The sequence below is a fragment of the Apus apus genome, chromosome 3, assembly GCF_020740795.1.
Source record: "Apus apus isolate bApuApu2 chromosome 3, bApuApu2.pri.cur, whole genome shotgun sequence".
Classification (NCBI taxonomy): domain Eukaryota; kingdom Metazoa; phylum Chordata; class Aves; order Apodiformes; family Apodidae; genus Apus; species Apus apus.
In genome coordinates this window covers 43,957,864-43,966,638 of record NC_067284.1, presented here as the reverse complement: position 1 = coordinate 43,966,638, position 8,775 = coordinate 43,957,864, and the positions used below count along the sequence as shown (strand labels likewise).

Genomic DNA, 8,775 nt, shown 5'->3' with positions numbered 1-8,775 from the left:
AGACCTTGATAAAGCAGTTATCCTCCTCTTCCTAGAGCATGGGCTCAGGGCATTCATGAACCAAGTTATGGGGTCTCAGCTCAGCCCCATGAGGCCTTCAGGGCACAGAAACCATGCTCTTTGGGTTCATAAACCCTGCATTTCTGTGCATACCCAGCCTAGGTGCAAAATATAGTATTTTTTTACATTATTATTTGCTCCTGGAGGATTTCTATAGCCATCTTGTGCTCTTGGTTGTGTTTTTCCAGCTGATACTTGTCCATCTGACTTTGCCAAAGTTCTTGCCTAAGGCCCTTGCCCCCAGCCCATCCCTGTAGCCTCAGGCCTGGAGACAAACTGCCCACCAGCCTCATGTCACCTGTCATTAAATGCCAAGTAAAGCTGGAAAACCACCTTGGGATTTCCTATTTCCCCTGCCAAGTCTGATTGTTTTATTCCACCCTGACCTGAGCCTCACAGATAGCTGGAGAGCCGCTGGCTGCTCGCAGTGAATCAAATTCCTTATTGATGTAAATGTAAGGGGAAAATAATAATAAAAAAACCCTCCACACCACGATTTGTTTAGTGGCACTTGGCTTGTTTGATCAGAAGGAAAAAATAATGCCAGGTGAGCAGGGTCTGTGCGGGGCAGATAAAGGCACTAGAATAACCCTGGGAGAACACGGCGATTGCTTCCCGGGCAGCCGAGCATCCAAACACAGGCACTGGGATGAAAAGTTTATCCAATTATGGCAAACCGGATGACGCTCGTTATGTTGTGTTACTCTTTTCATTTTAATCTAAATTGCTGTTTCTTTCTCTCTGATATGGCAATCGGTCATAAAGGGTTGACCACCATTAAAGCTGTTTGATTTGGAACCCTGTAGTGTTTGACTAAGAGGGTAAATGCAAATTTGATGAAAGAATAAGGATAAATTTACATATCAGCTTCAGCTCACATGGAGAGAGTAAACATTCTGTTTATCTCAAGTGTCACTTTATGATTTCAGTAGAATATAAAACTGACCTTGGTCCAGACATTGCAAAAGACCTGAATGAAATATATTGTTGTCTAAATACAATTTACTCAAGTAGAAGTTGTCAGCAAACCCGGCGTAACTCAGCAAACAGGGTTAGACAGCAGGGTCGCCGGGATAAAATTGTCCCAATCAGCTCCCAAATTTAAATCTCTGCTGCTTTGTAGCCAGCAAGAGGGTGGGAAAGGGACGGAGCTTCCCCCTGCCGAGGCCGTTCCCTAAATCCCAGCGCCTTCTTCCAGCAATGAGCCCTAAGGGAAATTCGAGGAGTTGCAAACTCTGTGATGCAGTGGGTGGGGAGCACTGGTGCAGGGAGGGCAAATTTATTTGAATTAAATTATGTTAAAATGCAACTTTCAGTATTTTGAGATTTTTTTCAACATATTTTTGGTAACCTTTTGGCTGTTACTCTTTCACTCTCCTTAAGTTTACACTCGTCCTTTCCTCCACATCACCTCCAAATAGCTGCACGTCCGCCTGCACCCAGCACTCGACAGCCCTCTCTTCCTTTTCTGCCACCCTGAGGTTTGCAGCAGAAGAAACACAAAACACAAAACTTTAAGGGTTAATGGGGATTCTTCTCTTGCACAGGAACAATTCCAGGCTATTTAAACTACGCTGAGGATTATTTCCTTCCCCCTACACCCCCCTTGAGCCAAATGATCCAAAAGGAAAATAAATATAGGGAGGAAGAGGGGGTTTCTCTCACTACCGGCTAAGCGATGCCTAAGGAAGGGTTCGACAACGGCGCGTGGTGCTTAATGACTGACTTTGTGTTTTTAACAGGGAGAGGAGCAAAAATGGCTGAGCAAATAAATAAGAAAGTAATCGGAGCTGACAGGCAGAAGCCAGAGGAAGCAAAATCTATTTTTCCAGGTAACAAAATAAAAGGGATTTATTGTGAAGATGCTGTGGGCTCTCCTGTAGGACCGGGATGAGAAGAGGAGGCAGCGAGCAGGGGGTTGTTCTGTCTCCGTATGAAGCTGGGGCAAGGCAGAGGCTGGAGGGACTATGGTTTGGAGACAGCAGGGAGGGTAGGGCACCCCGGGCACCCCCACGGCTGTGAGGGCTGGGTGCAGACAAAAGCTGGCTGGAGGGGAACAAAAGGCAGAGGAAGATCAAGGCAACTCATGCAGGGTCACAGGACCGGCAGCAGGAGGGTATTATTGGAGGGGTTTGCTTATTTATTGGTGAAAACATCTCTATTTTAATTCTGCTTTTGACCAGCCGTTCCAGGGACTGGATGCCATCTCTCTCTTGGATGACATAAACCACTCCAAATCAAGTTGACCCACCAGATTCTTTGGTCATCTGGCATATTTTGGGGCTGGTTCCTGTTTTAATGACAGTCTGACCCTGGTTGTGGAGGTAAAACATTGCAGTTACCATTTACCTGGGCCCAGAACCCATTTAGGATCCTTTTACATATATATATATAGAGATATATATATATAGTGTGTGTGTGTGTATATTCAATAGCATCAGTTTAACAGGGCAACTTTGCAATGCCAAAAAAACCCTTCTGAGACCATGTGGGGATGGTCTCACTCCCCCGCCCCAGGGAGCAGAGCCAGGTGCAGATGGGTACATCCCCTGATGTAGAGGGAAGAGAGACCCTATGGAGGTGCATGTCTTACTTCAGAGTCTGCCTAACCCCTTGATAGAAAACAGTCCCCCCAAAAAAGCAGGAAAAATAAACCAAAGCAGATGAATAAGTACGAAGTGATGCAGCTCTTCTTTGGGATCCACATCTGCCTCCCCTCCACATTTATAGAGATTATTTGCACTTCTAAAAGGGCTGAACAAGGCTGCGGCTTCTGATGCCAGGAGAACAAGGGATTTGGGCTGACCTCGTGAATTCCCCACTGCTGCATTGTGTCAGGACAGTCCAGAATTAGGGAAAGGGGGGACCTGGACTTTCAGGGGAGGAAAGGGATGCAGCCCCTCTGGCTGGCGAAAATTGTATTCCACTGGATAGAAAGATTCAGGTGTTGGTGATTCTGATGTATTAAAAAAAAACAACAAAAACAAACCCAGAGGTGGGGAAAATGTTACTGGGCCCAAGGTAACCTGCCCTGTGCTGCCCATATTTTTCCAGAATTTTCAATGGCAAATGAGATTATTTTTCCATGGTTTCAAATTTTTTTATTTTTTTTTTTTTCCCCAGAGAGGTAAAAGGAGTTTTTCAAGGAAACAGAACTGTGACTTTCCTCTTCTTCCCTGCCCCTTGGTCCTGCACTGATGTAGAAAGGCAGATTTAATTAGGGGGAGGATGGTCCCTACAGACAATCCACACCCCCGATGGTCCAAACCCTCTGCTTTAATCCTCCTGTGCCTGAGTGGCTCTCCCAAGGCAGCCAGCTATAGGGAGGACCAGCCAACCCTCAGCTCCATAGAGAGCACCCAGACATACTGTACATGGGACCGGGTGCTACTCACCATTCTGGGCTGCACCGGAGGACATCAAGGCCACCCTGCCAGGCCACAGCACTTTCCCAGCCCCTGCAGAGGGATGCATGCATTTTCCAGCTTGGCACATCCCTTGGCACATCTGTGGGCTCCAGATAGGGCCCTGCAGTCCAGGATGCCCTGCACTGTCCATTTCCATCTCTTCCCAGCCAAAAGCCCAGCTCTGTAGCAGGTGTAATCCCACCAACTTTCACACCTCGTTCCCATCTCCCAACACCAGGACCGGTCTCCTAGGCTGCTCATTCCATACAGGAAGGTCATATCTAAAACATCATCCTGCCCAGGAATATCTTTAAAAAGGAGGAGGTGGCTGCTCTGGGCTTGGGGCATCCCAAGCCTGAGCTTTCCTCCTCAGGGGAAGCTGGGGCTGATAATGGAGAAGCTTCCACCGCTCCAACTGCCGCTGTGCTCCGGCCACGCTGTAATGAAGGAATTTTCCTCTTTTTGCAGGGTGAATACTAATTGTGACAGGCTCCAGCGCAGCACCAGTGCAGGAGGATGGTGCCATCTAAAGGAATCAAAGGCAAAAAAGAGCAGTAGCCACTGCTGAGGGCCTTCATTTGCATAGAATTTGCCTATTTCCTACAAAGCTGATGCTCAAGGGTATTTTCTTCCTAGCACTTTCTGGTTTCCATCACACACAGAGGTGATACTAGGGAAATCAAGGGTAGCATATGGCTGCTCTGCTCAACCCAAGCAGAGCAGGACTATCTACTCCAAAGCCAAGCTAAGTCCTAGAGGACTTGGTGCAGGTCTTTGGGATCAGGTTTTGGAAGTGCCCATACCCAATGCGTCCTGTGTCAGTAGCCTCACTGGAGCATCAGGGATGGTTCCAGTAGAGGAACCGGGAACCAGAACCTCCACAGAGAAGTTTTTGAGCTAACCAGTCCAAGTCAACCCATGGGCACAACTCCTGGCACTCTGACCCACCTTGAACTCCCTCCAATGGATTCCCTTTGTCAAGAGGGCCACAGCCATTCAAAAAATCCTCTTGGCACATGCTGCTAACAAGCCTGAACCAACCCCAGCATTCCTATTTTACCTTTTTTTTTTTGCTCACTGCACGCTATGAAAGGAACATCAGTCAGGATTCAGGGAGCTGCTGCAGGAACCCTGCAAGACTGGACTGCCTGCTGGATTCCAGAGGCGTGAGGAAGGCTGACACTTTTGTTTCAGCAATTAATTAATTTTCACAGGGCTTTCACTTTTACAGCCCCTTTTCCACTTCCCAGGTTGCTCAACTTGAAATCAATAAGACCACCCCGTGATAAAGACGTCATGCTGAATGTATATGTCATTAATCACTGGTGTTACCTTTCAACCCAGCGCGCTTCCTTTGTCAGAGCCTTCCCTTGAGGTGCTGGAAAAACAAACAGACACATTTATAACAACCCCTGAGGGCTAAGTCAACAGTTGCATTCACCTCCTTAATCAACATCTTGGGCTTAACCAAGATCATCTCTGAAAGTCCTCAAAGAGCTAGAAGGCAGTAACTGTACTTTCCCAGTTCAGATAATTGGGATTTTACATGGCATGATGATAGACTTCCATTGAAGAAGTTATCCTGCCCTCAGTGCTGGCTGCTGGGAGTCCTGAAGCTGTTGCCCAAACCGAAGTGAGCGTTGGCCTGGCTGCTGGCAGCGCTGAGACGCGCTTGGGCATGTTCTCCAAACCATTAATGTCTGGCTTCGGTTCAAGGCAGGATGAAAGACCCGGAGTCCTGTGCTTTCAACCACCCAAGCCAGGCACGACACAGACCCCTTGAACAGGCCCCGCCATGCCGCAGTCCTATTTTTATGTGTCTCATGAAGAGGAGCGGTCTGAAGGTCAACGAATCAAGCGATGGTGCACCCATGACCCTCAGGATTACGGCCATGGCAGGAACTTTCTTCAGCATGCTCGGGCACAGAGCTCCCTGTTTGTAAGACCTAGCATCACCTGGTGGTTTCCCAGTCAACGAGCCCACCAGACCTTCTATGGGGTCCATCTTACCTGCAGTCCTTCCCCCATCCATGTCCTCTCCTTTCCCGAAGCTCCACAGTCTACCAGGAGAGACAGAGCCTCTGCTGAAGGATTCAAAATATTTTTGAATGAAAGTGTCAGTTCCAGATCCTCAGCATAAAGCATACCTAACAAAGCCTATTTGCAAAGTAAATTTACTCTGGATTTCCGATACCTAGGAAAGTTTTTTCTATTATATTTATTTAAAATTACAACAGTTTACATTAGAAACAAGCTCAAACAATTAAGGTAAAAGATAAATAACTGCATACAGTTTAATTTTACAAAATGCAAACATACATCTTTCATTGTTCCATTATCCCAGTATTAAGTGCAATATAATTGTCCGATGCATTTTCCCTGACTTAAATGCTATAAAACGAAATGGCCCTGACTTTTACAAAATAATCTTTCTTCCCCTTCACCACTCTACCAGTGGCCTGCGATGGTTCAGAGGGGGTTTTTTTGAGGGGACACCTTCAAATTAAATACTTGCTTTCTGTTGTGCACAGGGTTCCTCTGGCTTTCAGCTGGCCAAAAGTACCACCCAGCAAGATGTAGTTTCAAGAAGGAGGAGTTGGAGATTCCCTTTGGAATAACAAGGCATTATCCTGGGTCCTGAGCTGGCAGGGAATGCTATGGTGAGTGAGTGTGCCATACTTGCTGTGCTCCCCTTCTTTCCCTCCCTAAATTTTCTGGGGGGATGTGCTTTTTACCTGGGATGTGAGCAGAAAAAACTGCCTTTGCAATAATCCTTTTAGGAGGGTGGAAGAACGAGCAATAACAGGCAGGTTATGGGCTTATGTTGCAAGGTTGGTACTGTGGATACGACAGCAACCCATAAGGGCAGCCTGATCCCAATCACAGAGTGCCTGGAGGTCAGGGCTGGAAAAAGACTAGGGAAAAAAACTGAGAAAGAGTGGGGAAAAGACTCAGGAAGAATGGCTTTCGTTTTGGGGGAATAGACTGAAGGAAGAATGGGGAAAACTAAAAATGCTGTTATGCTATTATGGCCCTGAGTAAGGAGGCTGCAAAAGCCATGGTGGTGGCATCCTCATCCCTGGCAATGCAAAGCAAGCTGAGCCAATCTCCCATTGCTCAAACCAGGAACACTTGGCCACTAATTGGGGTGTAAGTTACAGATGAGTTACACAACTTGGGGCCATGGGCCAGGCACACAAAGGTCAGCAGGTGCTTAGGGATAATCCCGCAAACCCGTCACCCGTCCTCTTCTGGTTCTTTGAAGCCACCTGCAGCTTTCAGCAGGCCAGGAGGAGGGGGCCTCTCTGACCACTTCCTGAGGGTGGAGAGGTCCCCTCAAGAACACTGCCTTCATCCTGGCCCTGTGCATCCCTGAAGAGCATGCTGCAGAAGGCACCTTACCCCATCACCACCTTGATTCCTCCTTACACACTCCAGCACCCACCTGCTCTGGGATTTGGGAGGGGTTGCACCATTATTTTAAAAATTTATTATAGTTATTCTTATTTTATATTTTTTTTCAATTTATTTAATAACCTTTTAATTCCCTCCCTTACAGCCACACTTTCCGTTGTCACCCATTCACCTCGGAGGAGAAGCTGGTGCTTATTTAATAACCCCCTGCCCAGGCAGCCATGGTGCCCCAGCCTTTGCTGGCCACCCCCCAGACCCAAAGACCATGTGTCACAGCCCCTGGACTCAATGTCATGACACAAGTGAGAGGCTGCAGGTCAGGAGTTTTTTGTGTGAGCCGGGATGCTTTTCAGCAGATAGACAGAGCTGGAATAAAACTTTAAAGGTCAGCCTTGTCTCCTTTTTTATTTATTTGAGTTCCCTATTGCCCTCCTGCCTGCACCTGTCCTGAGAGCCTGAAAAACTCCTGGACAAGGATGGGAATCATGCCTGGAGTGGGGTGAGGTTTGCCCCCAAACCAGCTAGGTTGGCCAGCAGCATCCAGGATGTGCCCCTGGGTCTGCCCCTGGTGTGTTCAGGGGGTGAAAACTGGGGTAATTGGCATGCAAGTACGTGGAAGGGAAAGAGAAAAAAAAAAAAAAGAAAAGAAAGAAAACAATTTTTAAAAGTAAGATGAATAGAGTAGAGTAGAGTAGAGTAGAGTAGAGTAGAGTAGAGTAGAGTAGAGTAGAGTAGAATGGAATGGAATGGAATAGAATAGAATAGAATAGAATAGAATAGAATAGAATAGAATAGAATAGAATAGAATAGAATAGAATAGAATAGGCCCCTTCAGGAACAGAAAATGAGACAAAATTCCCAAGAGCCAGGAACTTTGTTGGGATGGGCAGAGAAGTGCACAGAAATGTGGCTCTCTGCTAAGAAAGGGTTTTCATTCTGCTAAATGAAATAGAGAAGTTGTTCTAAGTTTTACCCAATAAATAAATTGCCTCTTTTTTTCCCCCATATGGGATTAATTAATTTGTAGCTTTTCAAAGAAAATTGCCAATTGTCCTTTCACACCCTCATGGTGGAAGATGAAGGGTGGAGATGCTGCTTGACAGGAGAGGAAGGTACCAGAAGCTCCGACTTCTCCAGAGTGATCCATGCTGGAAGGATGGGAAGAAGATGGGTGAAACCAGCCCTGCTGATGGGCAGACTCCTCCCCATGGCCATTATCCCGCCTCTCCTGACACCAGAAGGACCAGCAGTCATTCCATGGAGATGCACATGACTCAGGACATGATGGGGATGACACACATGACTTTGGACTTGACGGGGATGCTGAGGTCCAGCCCCAGCATCCCCACCAAAGGCACTGGGCTTTGGGAGCAGGCAGGGAGGCTAGAGACCTGGCAGGCAGCAGCTTGTGTCCCCCCCCCGTAACGTGCCCACCCCCTTCAGACAAGAGGGCATCCTCGGGGGAGCGTAGCGGGCTCCTCACATTTCTTCTCCTTTCAGTTTGCTGGGACAACACAGAAATACCTCCAGCCAAGTGCACTCAGCATGTCCTTGTTTGCCCAGCCATTATCTGCCCCTGGGTTATGAGAAGGCAGTTGTGTTCCAGCGGGAATCCAATCAATACATTCCACAGGCTTTCACCCTCTCTTCTCCGCAAACATATCCATCCCACCCACACTACACCAGGGTTTCTCCCTTTGTTGGAGTTAAATATTTGTGGGGCCTCTTGTTAAAACATTGGCTGGGAGGACTGCAGCCAGCACCAGCTGGGTTTTCCTGAGGAATGCCACTGCTCCCTTGGGAAGGGGGAGTTATGGGAGGATGCGATTCTCCTGTGCTTCTCCACACCCCAACCACTGGTTTTGGTCGCAGAAAAGACAAATCAAATGGAAGT

The 8,775-nt window shown here is 47.5% G+C and overlaps 1 long non-coding RNA gene across 1 annotated transcript; it reads left to right on the top strand.

Annotated features, from left to right (window-relative positions):
- The first annotated feature begins 1,812 nt into the window (after positions 1 to 1,812).
- LOC127382531 (uncharacterized) lies at positions 1,813 to 7,270 on the top strand. Its single transcript, XR_007888973.1, has 4 exons — positions 1,813 to 1,892; positions 2,244 to 2,384; positions 5,999 to 6,127; positions 7,027 to 7,270. It is a non-coding gene; the product is annotated as an uncharacterized LOC127382531 (long non-coding RNA).
- The last annotated feature ends 1,505 nt before the right edge of the window (positions 7,271 to 8,775 follow it).